This window comes from Protomyctophum bolini, assembly GCF_963924005.1.
Source record: "Protomyctophum bolini genome assembly, chromosome: 21".
Taxonomy (NCBI): Eukaryota; Metazoa; Chordata; class Actinopteri; order Myctophiformes; family Myctophidae; genus Protomyctophum; species Protomyctophum bolini.
In genome coordinates this window covers 9,667,481-9,684,160 of record NC_137882.1, presented here as the reverse complement: position 1 = coordinate 9,684,160, position 16,680 = coordinate 9,667,481, and positions in this window count along the sequence as shown.

Here is a 16,680-nt window from a genome sequence, read left to right as displayed (position 1 = left end):
CCATAAGATTTTATTGAACTTTGCTAATGTAATATACAGCTTGTACCTTATATGACTCTCTGGACTGTTCTAAGTCAAGTGCATGTACTTAATATAGTATTTTATTCATGCATATGCTGAATTACTTAAATTTCTACAGATAAGCTATGTTCTCCATAAAATACATAATGGCATTCTTCTCTCATTTTGAAATTTGGACCATAAAATGATCTCATTCCTATTCCTTGAGGCCTTCAGATAAGCTACCCCATCTCTCCTTTTCTCATTTCGCCATGCACATCAGATAAGACACAATCAGTGAATGCAGTGTGTACAGTTGTTTGCTGATAACAGGCCAGTTGCATAGTTGTGCATAAATGTGCCATCGGTGTCGTCGGCCTACCTGTGCGAATATTTGCATGGTTAATCTGGGTACAGGCGCCGGGGCCTGATGGAAAGTAGATAGGTGTATCTCACAGTCCCTAGGCTCAGGAGTTTTATTGGAGGTTCAGCTCCCAGTCAATGGGATCAGCCGTAAATCCCCCTCAGAGTGTGGCAGGAAATGATGTGACTCCGGCAATTTATGTCAAATAACTTTTGAGGATGTGTGAGTGTAGCGATCAGCGTTACCGGGGCGTGATAACTCTTCGGCAGGGGGCTCCGGCGGAGATTTAATTGAGACATTTTTCTTTATCTGGGGCGAAGAGCGAGAGCCGTGTTGTTGTGTAACGAGATGTAATGTCTCTCTTTATACGGAGGGTCAACATCCAGGATGAGGCAAGGTCACGGGCTGACTGTTTGAGCATCCAATTTACCCTCCACTCCACAGTGGGAGAGGGTGCAGGTGCAGACAGGGCTGTATTAGGCGAGCTAGACTCACAGACACGCATGAGTATTTCCGTTAGGCTACATGTATGGAATACATAGCTTATGTCTGTGTGAATCTGAATGACGTTATGCCGTGTTGGAACTAGGCCACCTATGTTAACGTGTGTGTCTGTCTCTCTCTCCCTCTCTCTCTCTCTCTCTCTCTCTCTGTGTGTGTGTGTGTGTGTGTGTGTGTGTGTGTGTGTGTGTGTGTGTGTGTCCTCTCCAGCAGCGTGGAGTCCTGATGAGATGCGTGCATGCACAGAGTGCAGATCATAATTGTGGCCATAGCTCATTATGGCCCCCCAGATGATTTGGAGCCACCGGGGGAGCCTGGCTCGTCCTTCTGACACACCGCCGCGTTAGCCCCGGCCACGACGACTCCAGGCACTGATTGGTGAGATGAAATATTGCTGGCGAAAATTAAAAGGTCCCGGTGTCAAAATAATTCATGATATGCATATCTTCCTGCCCTGATGAAATCGCTGATATCTGGATTAGGAGGATAATAAAAGTGATCATGCTACAGTTAAACTATTTCAGCGGCGGCAGGGGGAGGCATTCGTTTTATACGTGTCAAGAGGGGTGGATTGTGAGGTCAGGATGTGTGTGTGTGTGTGTGTGTGTGTGTGTGTGTGTGTGTGTGTGTGTGTGTGTGTAGGTGTGTGCACATAATATTGCTGTGTGTGTGTGTGTGTGTGTGTGTGTGTGTGTGTGTGTGTGTGTGTGTGTGTGTGTGTGTGTGTGTGTGTGTGTGTGTGTGTGTTCGTCTGTGTTCGTCTGTGTCTGTGTGTGTTCTCACTTTTCCAGCCTTTTGGCTGAGTGCGTATGTAGCCTACGTGCAACCCCTGTCAGATTGTGTGTGCTGGGTCACTCCACATCCCACCTGTGATTTGAATATCTGCTGTAATTGTCCCAAAACGGCTCATCAGTGGATCTGCCGGCTGGCATTAGGGCCCAACAATATGGTGTGACATTCAAATTCCCCTCAATGACAGGTTATTAGGAGCCCCAAGCAGCCGGCACATAATTAAGCACCATAACGTTGACCTGTAATATGAAGTGATGGGAGAGTCGTAATGGGCAGGAATGAAATGGGCACTTTGTTAAAACACAGGAACGCTGAGCAGAGAACATTGTCCAATAACACCTGCAGATTTCTTTAAAATACAAACTGAATGGTCATCGCCGGCTCTCAGATAGGGGACATATGAGCAGGGCGCCTTTAGCCTACAGCACTTATTTTAAACTAAATGTAACTTTGTCTATTCATACTTCAAGTCATTTGGAATATAGCCTAGACTTCACTTGATGTCCATTTTTACCACAGAGACTGTGAGTAATCTTGCATAATGTGAGTTTGACACTCAACGCAACACTGGTATTGCATAACACACAGACGTCGGGATGAGCAAATCGTCCATCTGGTTTTGCCATTTCAAATGGATGGTGTTTTTTTGTAAAGCATAACACCAGTGGTATCTGGAAATCGTCCTGCAAAACCGCAGCAGAGCAACAACGTTTGAGCGTTCACAGAATGCGCCTCTGTTCCGTGCACGGAATCCGTGCATGCGTTTGGTTGCACGCCAGGGCTCATCAGTAGGCAAATGATTGCATCATCTAAAATGGAAGCCGTTTTCCTAAAACTGTGGTATCGTTTTGGCTCCGTTGGATCTAAATGTTAACAGACGACGATGTGAAGTACCGTAACAAGCATACATGTTTTATGACCCACTTCTACCTCCTTTTGACTGGACTGGACCCAGAGCTCACCTCTAGACACAGTAGAACAAAGGAAGGGAGTATGGTAAACTGTGGGCCAGGGGCCTGTGTAATGGTGGGTTTGTGGCAGGGCTGCTGAACAGAAGGTCTACAATCCTAGCCCCCCCCCTTCCCCTTCTCCCTATCTCTTCCACACTCTCTCTCTCATTCTCTCTCTATGCCAGCCGTCCCTCACCCCCCCCCCCCCCCCCCCTCCCTCCCTTTCATAACGGTGGCAGATGGCTGCAGATGAATCCCTCATAATCATGTCAGGACGGCTCCTCCGATCCCAATTCATCTCTTTAAACACATTTCATCAGATGCAGAATTACACAAAGATAAAGGCCCGGCAAACAAAAGCACACAAAGATCATCCTCGCAAACAAGTGCTCCTGGTCTCTAACACCACTTAATCACTACTGCTCCTGTTAGATGTTTTCTTCTGATTTTTCTTTTTTTTCACAGCCTTGCATGGCCCTTCACATGCAGAAACTTCAATTGCTTTTCCCTTCTTTCTCCTTTGTTTCCCCTCATTCTCTTCTTGTATGTGTGTGTGTACCATTCCATGTACTGTCCCTGTCTTTATTACACATAAATCTGTGTGAAACACCTGTGTGTGCGCACCCAGACGCACACATGAGTGAGTGTGTGCGTGACTCAGTGTGTGTGTGTGAAATCACATTCTCCCCTCCTCATTGAGTCCCGGTTTCTAATGGTTGCCCTTTTTGGTGGGGTGATAATTTGCCACAAAGAGATTTGTGGCCCCCTCTCCCTCCCCACCTACCTCCACCCCTCCCTCCCCTGCTGTGACCCCTCGTCACCCAGCCGCGTGGCGCCGTTAATTGTGGATCAGGTGAAGTTTGTCTCAGCTCATTTCAGAGCCATGCTCTACTAGGGCCATTCTCCCCACTCAAAGGCCACATCATTTCACAGCCTCATACTTCTCATTAACCCATTCTGACCTGAGATCAGATTCATACGAGGTTTCCACTGGACACACACTGGTCTGATGAACCCATTCTGACCTGAGATCAGATTCTAAAAATGTCAGTCGTTCTTCGAATTTTTCAAAAATAGCAGACCTACAAGCTCGTATCGCGCCACTCGGTGGCGCGATATGAGCTTGTAGATCTGCTATTTTTCAATAGGTAAAGCATAACATGATGCTAACACCAAAATGGGTGCCCGGTCAGAATGGGTTAATCCCCCCCCGAGTGGCTGCTCCCCGAGTTCCAGATCACAGATTTGTTTTGCTCTTGTTTTCTGACTCACTGCCCACCCGTGACCCCTTCCACCCACCCCTCTCCTCCAACCTCATATCGGGCCCCCGCAGCGAGACCCCCACCCCCAACCCCCACTCTCCTGTGGCACTGTTCTTCACGTTCACCTTCACCTCTCTGTCCATGTCGTATGACAAAAGTAGAAGAAATTGCAGATCTACAAGCTCATGACACGTTGCATTGTGACGCGATGTGAGCTTGTAGATCGCTTTTTCTCCTTTTTTTATTGTGAAAATTGCCCGTTTGGATATGGTGAATAAAATGTGCAATATTTAGTGAAAATCAATTGACAAATTTAACGAAACAATTTGTGTGTGTGTGTGTGTGTGTGTGTGTGTGTGTGTGTGTGTGTGTTTGCGTTTGCGTTTGCATGCGTCAGATCAGCACAGCACTCACACATTTCATTTAGTGCTGTTAAACTTTTAGTTGATTCATAAATCATTCATGAGGAACACAGAGGGTCCCTCATTAACATAAAATAACAATTTGCAAATTTATGGAAACTCCTAATTACTTGCCTTATTTGCCATGACCATATTAAGTATTCATAAATATGTGATTTATTTTTTATTTGACTGTGGTTCAGTTTAATCTACTATTCTTTTTAATAGATTTACCAAAACAAAAACATGACATTCACAAAATAGAATATTGTTTTTGTTTTAACCATTGGGTTAATGTACAGTATTTCAGAACATCTCTAAGTGACATTATACATGAGTACTGTGTAAGTATCATTGTAATGTGTGCGCTATGGTTTTCTTCTATTACGCAAAAGAGATGCCTTTATTGGTCAGGCGCCAGAGACAGCACAGCAGTAAAAGTTACTGATTGCAGGGCAAAGAAGTACAATCGGATCAGAATAATAAAATCACAATAAAGACACCCTCAAGCAAATATGTTCCTATTTTGCCATTTTTGTTTTAAAGATGTACAATTAAGATTAGAACTACCAAATAATCAGTGTGTTCACACACAACACAACATTTCCTGTGTTTTGACAGACACAGTTTTATTTGTATCTGTTGTGGACTTAAATGGAAGTGGATCATATGGAGGTGGCATAAAGTAACACAATCATGAATTAATTCACACCACGTTGTACATGCAGTGAACAGGAGATCTGAATTAGTTTAGAAATGGAAGGGATGAGAAATGAAAACTGACTTGAATGCTGGGCATTTTCCTTTAAATAACTACAGCTACACACAGCCTAATGTTGTTTGCGCCCTCGTTTCATAGTGATTCAAAATCCGAACGCGTTCACTCATTTTGGCTTTCATCCAGAACTAATCTTTTCATTTTCCTTTCTGTGGTCTGGAAGTTAACTTTCGCTCTGCTTCATTTCCATTACCCAAAATTGAAAAAGACAGAGCGAGAGAACAAGAGTAAAGATTATTCTATCTTTGTTTTAGTGGTGTATTTTATTTTCACTGTCTAAACGGTAAACTACAGTTGTCAGAGGAAGTCTGAGCCACATTCTTGTAGAAATCAGAGTCTTGGGTCCCATCTGGGACCATCAGATGAGGTCTCTTGCTGTCACTGCGTCTGTTGGCAAGACTGCGTTTAACCTCAAATTTATGACTTTGTTATATCAGAATTAATTACAGACATTTCCCCCTAAAGTGAGTGACGTTGACGAAAATGCTAAGTGCAGGCAATTTACCTCTATTTGCAGATTAATTTGGGCCCACCTGTGATGCTTGGTGTGCTAAGTAGGTACATCAGTTTTAATTACAGAGCTCGCAGAGTGGGTTTAGTTAAATTACAGTATTAATTATCACATTTACCAGATATCAGAGTGACAAACGGTTTTAGAGGAGCATTTCCTGCAAACCTCCTGTTTCTCCAGACAACACCTTCTCTCCTGTCCTTCAGACAACCTTCAAACAGTTGGACATGATGGAAGCCTTCGCTTCATCAAGTTGTCTAAGAAGGGGAAGCATCTATTTTCATTTATCGGGCTCGAAGACTGACAAAGACTCTGGTCTCTGGAGTACGGCTCAGTGAAATAATAATTTGTATCATAGCATTAACACAACAACCCAGGAGAAAGTTGTGATGCAATAAAGGTTGTGTTGTACACACTACACAGCAAAATGGTGTTAGTAACTATACATGAATGATTTTGCTGTGTTGACTGGAAAGGAAATGCTACATGGAAAAACGTCACAAAGCTGTTACTGCCATTGTGAAAGGAGAATAAGTGTCCTTTTGCGCACATCATTACCCGCTCCATTCAGTCAGACACATTCATCTCAAAGGATAATATGATTCATGCTTGACTGCCACTTCCACAGAGTACATCGAAAAGAGAAAATAGCAACCTTTGACCTATAGGATCCATTCTGCATAGACTAGACACTAGACGAGGATCCCTGCTCACAGTGTAAAATATGAACAGATTTCCTCAAGTGACGAAAAAACAAAAAAACAGCAGCACATGGGGATTAGGATTTTTTACTTTTTGTGACTCATTAAGTAAGGTACCCACACCACCACGTTACCGTCCCAACCACTGTGTAGAGGTCCAAAGCAATCCAGAAACCTGTCCAAGTTCAGGACACGCACACGCGCACACACACACACACACGGTCCTCATTTAGCCCTTGGCTGAGGTTCTCTCCATCTAAAGTACTATATTAATCATAATCACACAACACCATTAGACTATGTCATTCTATTAAAGAAATCACATTATCATACATTTCATTAATTAAAGTCTAACCCAGTCACTCTACTCTGAGGAGTGCCCTATCTCGACGCTAAGAGCAGGGGATGAGGGTGGGCGAGGGAGGAGGTGGCAGAGGCCAGGACACTCCACCACTCGCCATCTCTCCAAAGTGAAATCAAGGGGATAGATTTGCATGACATGGGCTTCTGGAGTGTGTGTGTGTGTGTGTGTGTGTGTGTGTACGTGCGTGCGTGCGTGTTGGGGGCAGCTTAGACAATAGCAACCGATGAGTGTGTGCGCGGCTGTACGCGTGTGGTGGGGGTGGGGCACGAAGCAAAATGCTTCTGACAAGTGTCCTCTCTGAGAAGAGGAAAAACAACGAGAGGAAGGAGGCATGCGAGGGGGAGAAGGACCGGCCTATACATGCAGCACATAATCACGGACTGGGTCAGAGGGGCTGTGATGTGGGCACAATGCTGCTTATATCAGTGATTCATTCATTTTCATGTCAAGGACCCCCACATTGATATGTAGTTTGTAGTTGGCCGTGTGGACCCCTGATGATGTGCCAGGGACCTCCAGAAGATCAAATCTGTGTAAAATAACCAGTGTATGCCACGCGTTGTGAGCTTTTATTGAATAAGCAAAGTATAAAATAGGGTTAAAGTGAAGCTGATTGTGGTACAATACAAATTTGTTATGCTTCGGACCACCTTCAACCCACTTTCAGAACCACTGGCTTAGATGATGATGCATTCAACGGAAGCAATCTGATTAACTTGACCACATGTGGTTGGCTCTGTTCTTGCTCATTATTTCCCTCTATACTACAGCAAATGTCTTCGCCGGAAAATAGCTGATCTTCAATCTCACAGTATCTGCCTGTTTGTCTAATGTTACCCCCAGAATAGGTTCAAGTGCTTAACTGTGATGAGAAGAGATACAGCACACCCATGTCACAGACTTACTTATGCCTATCGCTCCTTTTCATGGAGCATAGGCCGTTGACTACAGTTCGCCTGCAGAGTCCTCTATCCTGGGCCTTCTTTTCCAGCTGTTTCCATGTCAGTCCACACTGCTTGATGTCACTCTCAAGGTCACTGCGCCAGGTGTTCTTCGGCTTCCCTCTCTTTCTTGTGCCTTGCGGGTTCCATCTAAGGGCTTGTCTTGTGATGCTGGTATTGGGCTTCCGGAGTGTGTGGCCGATCCATCCCCACCTTCTTTTCTTAATCTCCATAAAATCACACCATAAAATCACGAGTGTTATTGCACTCTCAGAGTTAAATCCACTCTCAGGATTTTGCAGTGAGGCACTAGATGCAATAGCATGAATTGAATGGACCTATACCTCAAGGCTTTTTTCATTATCATTTGTCAACCCTCTGCAATTATGCTGTAGATTACACCTATGAAAACCATTTATGATACATAATTAGACACAGACGAGCAGAGATAATGAGAGTCAGGCAAATGCATCCCCTTCAGTTTCCTGCACAGATGTAACAAAAGTGACAAATCTGAGATGGAAATAGCCTTAGCGGTGTCAAGGATTTCTGCATTGCATTATTTAGAGCTTGTAGATCTGCTGTTTTTGCGAAATATTAATCCCCCCCTGAATAGGGATGCTGTTAAATATCTCGTATCTTAACTGACTTGACTGTCTCTCACTCTTCAAATTTTTGCTCAAATTATTATTTCTCAAAGTGTGGTCTGGGGACCACCAGGGGTCCTTGAGAGGGTTCCAGGGGGTCAATGGATACAAAATGTTATAGCATTTTTACCACTTAAACCATATTTTATAATTCTGCCATTTCAAAATATACAATCTACAAGCTCACCGCATAACACTTGTATATCTACTATTTTTAAAGAATCTTTAAAAAGGTTTTAACAACCCAATTTCTTTTAGGGATCCCTAGCGCACACCTTTTCAGATGAGGGGTTTGCAGCCATTTATCAATTTGGGGGTACCTAATGTGAAAATGCTTATACTCCCATTTCTTTACACCCTTTCTGCCTCCCCCTCTCTCTACATACCTGCCATTCACTCCTTACTTGCTTACCACTCCATCCAGCCCTCCCTCCACATGTCTGTCTGTCTCTCCGTCTCCCTGGGTCCTGATTAGCATGTGTAGTGTATGTTCTGTCACGCTGTAGTGTTGACCTGTGCTGTCATCTCCCTGATTACCTCCCTGATTCACTTTCCTTGTTTAGTAATGTGCAATCAATCATAATCAATTAGCCAAAATGTTGAATCATTAAATCCATTACCATTAATTAAAATAATTATCACTTTCTGCCAATGCTTCATTACCAGTGTTGTCTAACGTGTCTGCCGCACACATACACGTGCGTGGGCGCACACACAGTCTTTTCCTGTTTTCCTCCCTCCCCCCATTCAAAAGTAACAAATATTTTGAAAGTTATTTTCAAACACTAAGTTTCCATGCAGAATCATGAAAACTTTCCTGATTGCCTCACTTTTGATAATAATTCTAAAATGTATCTAATGTGCACATTGGTCACAATTGTGCTTAATTGCCATGTTTAAGAAATGTGATGCATTGGTGTCAACAGTTTGTCTGACTAATTAGTTGTATAGGTTACATTAATATGCTTTTGTAATATTTTCTTATAGACTAGAAGGGCTTAAAAGTGTGAACATTAAGCAGAACCTGACAAGAGTCAACACACTTTTGGCACCCGGGTACCTCACTGTTCTTACTGACATAAACTGGGGACTTCCCATAAACTAAGCTGTTGTATCACTGACTGAGATGTTCGTCTCTCTCTCCCATAATGCAATTCAACAACTATAGTTCTCACACACAAACAGGAACTGTATTCTTCCACCTCAGACCCACATCATCTGTTTCCTAAAGGACAGAGGAGAGGGGAGAGACAGGCGGAATTTAATGATGTGTAAACATCCAGGGAGAGTCAGAGGCGCTCATTTAAAAAAGCCCTGAGAGAGAGAGAGAGAGAGAGAGAGAGAGAGAGAAAGAGAGCAGTTAGTCCAGGACACTGACTGACTGCCTCAACCGCTTGGTCTTCAACCAGCCAAAATTCTCACGTCTCCCCCCTTCTCCGCTCCCTCCATTGGCTCCCGTTCGCTGCCCGCACAGAATACAAAACTCTGATGCTGCAAAGCAACCAAAGGTATGGCTCCCCCATATCTTGCAAGTATGATCGAACCCTACAAACCCTCCCGCACACTCAGATCAGCCAATGCAGGCAACGCTCCACACGTCCCAAACTCTTCTCCCTTCTGGCTCCAAAACTATGGAATGCACTTCCCATTACAATCAGAACTGCAACCTCACTCCCAATCTTCCACCGTAGTCTGAAAACCCACTTGTTCAGACTCCATCAGACTCACCCTAGCCCCTTAGATAGCACTTTTTTTATACAGACTTATAGCATGTGATGTAGACAGCACTATAATTGCATTGTATGTAGTAATAGCACTTTATAGTACGGTATATATGTATAGTTTCATTATATAGAGATTCCACTGTCACATTCCTAGCTTACGCATGTTTCTTGAATATTACTCTTTATGTATGATGTATTGCCATGCTTTTTTGTTCTTACCTAATGTAAATCGCTCTGGATTAAGCTAGATGCTGCTAAATGTCTGCTAAATGCCAATTGTAGCCGCAAGAGAGATCTTTCCAGACTTTTGTCAGAGTGGTATTCTTCTGCGCTCCTGTTGAAATCTGGAATAGACCCATCATTCCCAAACCCTCAATAATTACTCAAGTACATTTTATTTTCCTTAAAGCCCAGGCTGGTGGAGCCCCAAGGATTACAAAGAGTGCAACGCACACATTTACTGTAACTGTAGTGCATGTGTTTGAGCGATGTGCATGTACAGTACGTCTGTGTGTGTGTAGGGTCTGTTTTTCCAGCCTGGCCACATCAGGTAAAGAAGGGTCTCTTCGCTCCCTTGCTCTGGGACTGCAGGAGAACATCGCTCACTGCCACCTGGGTAAAGCAGGCGTCTCATTGGGGTCATGCCACCTCTGTGGAATGTGAGTCAGAAGGAAATGGGCCTGAACATTGCACAGTATCTCCAGACTGGGCTCCATTAAACCAGGCCTCCTCACTCTGGGATGGATGTAGATTATTGCACCCAGCACAAGCGCCATCCATTCACTCTTAATACCCTTGCTTTGTGTCCTACATCCCACGCCAAGGAAGAAGACACAATTGACCATGGTTGACCACGTTACAGAGTTATCGAGTTGTCCCCGCTCTTTCCATCGCCCGATAAGGCTGTCATGTAATGAAGAATGCAGTTGGCCTATAAAGAAAGATGAGGATTACTGACTGGTGACAGGAATTGAATCAGTAAAACACAGTGCAATCTGCAGTGTTCATTTAACACAAAAATGTGAAGATAGACCTAAGGGTCCCTTTTCACTCTTTTAGAGTTACAGCATGAATTCTCCAGATTTTGCTATTCACTGTGAAATTATGTAGGGAGAACACGCAGGTGACGCACCATACCTCATGAAACTACAGTCATGCACCGATGCCACTGTCCCTCACCCACTCTTGTACAACCAAATGTTACTCTGTGTGGAAGTGATTGTCTCGCTGTTGCATCCCCCTCAGCCCATGGCAAAATCTGGCATGAAGGGGCGTCCTGCAGGGTGGAAACAGAGGAAACAGGCTGCGAGGCAGGAGGGGTCTCAGGACATGTGGCACCCTTCTTGCACTCCACCAAGAGGCCTCCACGCTACAGAGGACCCGATCATGCTCACCTGATTGCGTTACTGGCAATTGGTCTTCAGGAATGAGTGTAATTGTGTCTCATTAAGGCCTCTGAAGTGTGACCAGGAGCCCCTAAAACAGAGATTGGCTTTTGTCAAAACAGCACATTGATGGCCCTACAGAACACTCTGTGTAGCTATTGCTATGTTATCCTTTTCGAATAGATTTAGACCCCCAAAGATTATTCACCAAAATAGAAAAGTGGAGAGTTGGCAACAGATTTTTGATTCTCGTAACATAATTATGATCAAAACAACCTGATTGTGATTCATCGGTACAATGATGCCATGATGTGTGTATAAAACCTAGCAAACTGCACTTGATTCCCAAGTATGTACTGTACATCCCTAACAAAAACACACAAAAAAGGATCTCATTCTGCCAATCTGTCCAACTTGCCTTTACCTCTGCGTGTTTACGATAAAGGGGTCTTTTTTGGTGTGAGAGTGAAAGAGACAGGCTGGGCTGGCTGTCATGTCATAAGGGATGCAGTCAGAGAGAGCAGACATGATTTCATGGCTAATGATTCCCACACTAATATCAGTGTGGGCTGCAGAGGGGATAACCAAGTTGAGCTGTCTTAGCTCAAATGATTCAATTAGGCCAGCTGTCCCTATTTGTCATGGCTCAACTGGCTTCTAGATTACCTTTCCAGAGTGCATACGTGCCTCTGCATTGAACTTACCAGCTCAATAATTTCAGGACAAAAAAGAAAAACAGGAGAGGGGAGTATTAGATGAAAAAAATGAAGCAAAGAATGCAGTAATAACCGCATTATCCACTTTAACACTGGGGCCAATTACACAGATAGATGTGACTTTTGTTTTGTCGAGGATGATACTCAGAGGGTTAAAGAGTGATTGGAGAGATGGTCCTGCTGCTATGCATGAAGGATCTGATCGTTGCTTCTGTTTGGGATGAATAAATACAGACAATAGAGTGCATGGTGTCAAGGTCAAGATAGAAAGATGTAGACAGAAAAAAAAATATATAGAGGATGAATGATAGATGGATGAGAGTTGAATAAAGAGAACTCGGAAGATAATTTGTTCATCCCTTCAAATTTGTCCCACTGTCTTTTTGAGTCAGGTCTCAGTATGTGGATTCTGTACAAAATTAAATCCCAGGAAGCATTAGAGTCATTAGTGTTGATTGAGCTGATGAATCACATGGTGAAGTCTTCTTCCTTTCACTTTAATGCAGTTAAACATGAATGTGTGTCAACTAACCTCATCAAATCTAATTAACACAATTGTCAGTTTTGGGTCATGGAGTAGCCTTCCGAAGGAAGGTTAGGATGGCATGCTGAAATGGTAAAATATCTTGATTAGGGTTACTGTGGTAATTTATTATGTTCAAGTTATCAGTGCTTTAATAGTCTTCCACCACACCACTGAACCACTGTGAAAACAATGGCATTTGATTTCATTATGGCAGCTATAGTCCAGGGCATGCAGTGTTAAGTCAGGTAGCTCGATTAGACACACATCCCCTTGCATTGTGAGTAAACAACGCCCCATTAAAAGCAATAACATGCTATGCTTCACAAATATAGTGTGCTCAAAGCTCATGCATCCATGAAAACACAAATGATGTTTCATTTTTCACTTCTTCGTGGCTAAACAGCGTATTTAATGTAGTGTGCTCCACAGAACTGCCAGCCTGACATTAATATTGGATATAATAGGGTATATCCACATGGGAGACATCTAAGCAGCTTAATAGGGAAATATTCCTCCAAAGGCGTGCTGTGTGTGTATTCTCTCTGTATGCTTTAATGGAGCTGCTGATTGTCTGCTAACAGGGTGGCTAAAGATATAACAACAGTGTAACACATATTTATACTACTGGGAAATACTGTAAAGAAATATAAAGGCATATATTTAAACAGTTAAATGTAAATTAATACATCATTGAATATATATATATATATATATATATATATATACTGTATATATATACACACACACACACACACACACACACCATTCAGCAAACTAGTTAATTCACTATCCACTGTTATCAAAGCATGATTTCATGGAAAATACTGAATTTTACATCCATAATCTGAAACATCTGAGCAACAAAATTATCAGATTATATTGCAGATTGTGTAATATAGTCTGACATATTTTATTATTTTATTTGACTTTATATTACATTTCTGTAATTTTCTTTCCATTTCTGTCCCTTGACTATGGATTATGGACAATGTTTATGAAGTTATATGGCCGAAATACATTTCACAAGCTTTAACCTTGACGCAATTACAAATTACAAAATTGAATCACTTACTAAATTTAGGAACCACTGCACTGCCCACGTATACCAAACGTCGTGTTTCATTTTTGATTGATTGAATTGAGTTTTGATTGAACAATGAATGTACATTCAAGTATTTGCCGTATGTACATGCATTCCCCCGATGTAAAGTCTAAATAGAAAGGCAAACTGAACGGGAAACAATACTGGAAGTGTGTCAAATATAACTTATGCCGCTGCGTGCCCACTATTTGTGAGCTTGTAGTAGGTCTGCTATTTTCGCGCGCGACACCGTCATGTGACGAAGTATATGAATCGGGCTTCAGCCCCCCCAGCTGGTCGGTCAGACCTCGTCGGGTGCAGGCAGCAGGTGACATGTCACATGTCACATGGGGCTTCCTGAATTTGACCGGATTCTTGTCAAGTAGAAAGGTATGTAGTGCTGCTGGACGCGAACATAACTGGAATTCCGTGAAACAAACAATAGCCCTATATAGGCTACTAGACTTCTAGTCGTATATATATCAATTACTTTTTTGTTTTATATGCAAGTGCTTCAAGAGAGAGGGACCCAGAGGTAGGTAGGCTACAGTTAAATTAAGTAGGGTCTGGGAGGGTGGGCTGTCAAAGCTCTGAGTGGTGTCATACTTATTACACTGATGAGACAACAGGCCTTTGCATCAAAGACAACGTCCAGAGGGATTGAAGGCAGGGGCGCCTTTCAATTTGAAGGGGCCATATTAATACAACTGAATTCACACGTTGACGTTTAGGTCGAGCCATTATTGTAATTTCCGTCAGTTGTTGTCAGTTTTCCTATCATGCAGTGAAAAGTGTCGTGTGTGGAGAACAGGACCAGAGACTGCCAGAGGGCATACAGTAGGCCTACATGATACACGCGGGAAGTCACTCCAGTGTGTTGTTGGGTAACGTTACTGGTGCTTACATTATATGACCCTTGCAGTAAACAAAGAACCTCAATATCATGACATGATAAAATTACAGAATGAATAAATCATAGCATAAGCATAGGGGAATGAAAAACATGTTATAGTGTAATAATGTGACAGGACTCGGTCTTCACACTATAGCAGGCTATTTATTGACATTAACTCGCAGAACAGTTGCCGCGCTCAACAAACAAACTTTGTAAACATCCTGGCTCTCTGACTTGTCTAACGGACCCCGTAGTTGCCCGCTCTGCCTGACTGAAAACCCTATTCACATTATAACGTTCCCTCCCCCCCATAGTCCACAACAAACTTTTATTTTATTTTTCCCTATTCTTTTCTGAGCTACAGGGTAGGGGGTGGACTTGAGACACCATGGGGTTTATTCTGCCCCTGCACCAAGATAGTATTTTAGATAACTGGGTGTCTTCCTAACTCTCACTGGATAATGCATGTGTCTAGTGTGATTTTCTTTGGATAAATTAACTTAAGCTAGTAGCCGCCCTACTCATTGCTATTTGTTCAGTAACAGGAGTCTCCATGTCTCTCCATTTTTATTTAACAGAAAATGCATTTTCAGAAACTGAAACTGGGATACCAATTTTATCCAATCGGGATAGAGAACGCGGATACAGATTAAAGTAGGCCGAGTGAAAGTGATGACACAAAGACATGAGCAGACAAAATTGGAACTGGAACACTAAAACTAAGCTCATAAATAGCTATACTCTCCTGATTGGCTGAAATGTTGTCACCTACCTTAAAATGTATTTTCTGTTTACTAAAGAGCTGGAGAGAATTGTTACTGAACAAACATTCTATCTATAGCAATGATTACTATATCAGAATATAGTAATTTAACCAAATAACCAAATAACTTTTTTTTAACCAAAAAATATCACTTAACATACCTATCTAAAGGGCCTTGTTTAAAATACAGAGTTTAGCCTACTGGACATGACGTGTGGGAAGACGAAGATAAGTTAAAACTTTGGTCCATTATTTCTCCACTAAATAAAACAAATTTTATTTTATATCATTTTAATCATTGATTAAAAAAAAGATTCACTCGATTAATTTTACACTCAGTGTTAGGGAACTCAGTATAGCGGGTGGAACATCCAAACAGCCGCAACAGCGTGGCACCTCATGCTGGTCACCAACCTAGCCACATTTTGTGGGATTGTGGGATTCCTCAACCAGGTTTTGTTGCAAGTCAGCCAACGTGGTTTGTCACTAGCTGCATGTACAGCAGGCCCAAGCTCTGACTCACGGCAGAACATTCCATCCTCGCCACTCCCAAAATTTTTAGGTACGTGGTGATCCTGGCTCTGTCGGGGCGAGCGTAGGTCCCAGATTCGGAAGATATGGGATCGCCACTGATTCCAGAATCTCATCCCGATATCACTGCATTGAGATTGCCATCAATGTTCTGTCTTGCCTGTGAGAGAGATACTGCCCCATACCAAGCTGCTGCGTATGGATCTTCCATGCGCCGCTACTCCCTAACACTGAGTGTAAAATGTAAAAAAATGGCCAATATGTGTTGTTTTTACCTTTATTACTGTGCGAGTGCAATCAACCAATCCACTAATCCATGCATGCCATTTTACAGTTGAAATAGCCAGAACAAAATTAGTTAAGATATACAGGCAAGACAAGCTGGGACATCAGCATATCATTACTGCCCTATATCTTTGGAGATGGAGTGAGGTGTCACTGACACTTCTGTTGCATTCAGACAAACAGCTGAGCTGTTAGTTGTCCTGGCACACGGTTTAGAGCTCCTGGCCAGAACTCACCCATAATCCTTACCTTTTAATTACAGCACTGTATGGTGGTGATCATTGCAGTCGATGGACTGTTGTACTACACTACAGTACTATGTCCTTTTTGTGAAGAAGCTTAAATACATTTAACCCATCGTCTCTATTTTGGGTATGTCATCATAGGCAAAAATGATGAAACAGATGTACAGTATTGGCTATGCCACACCATCACACGACAGAGTGTAAAATGGGGTTTAAGTGGATAAATACATACCATACCACTTTGATCTGATGATTGTTGCCATCTTGTAGATGGCTAACCTACAGTACAGTAGATAACGTTGCTGAGTGCTGTACCC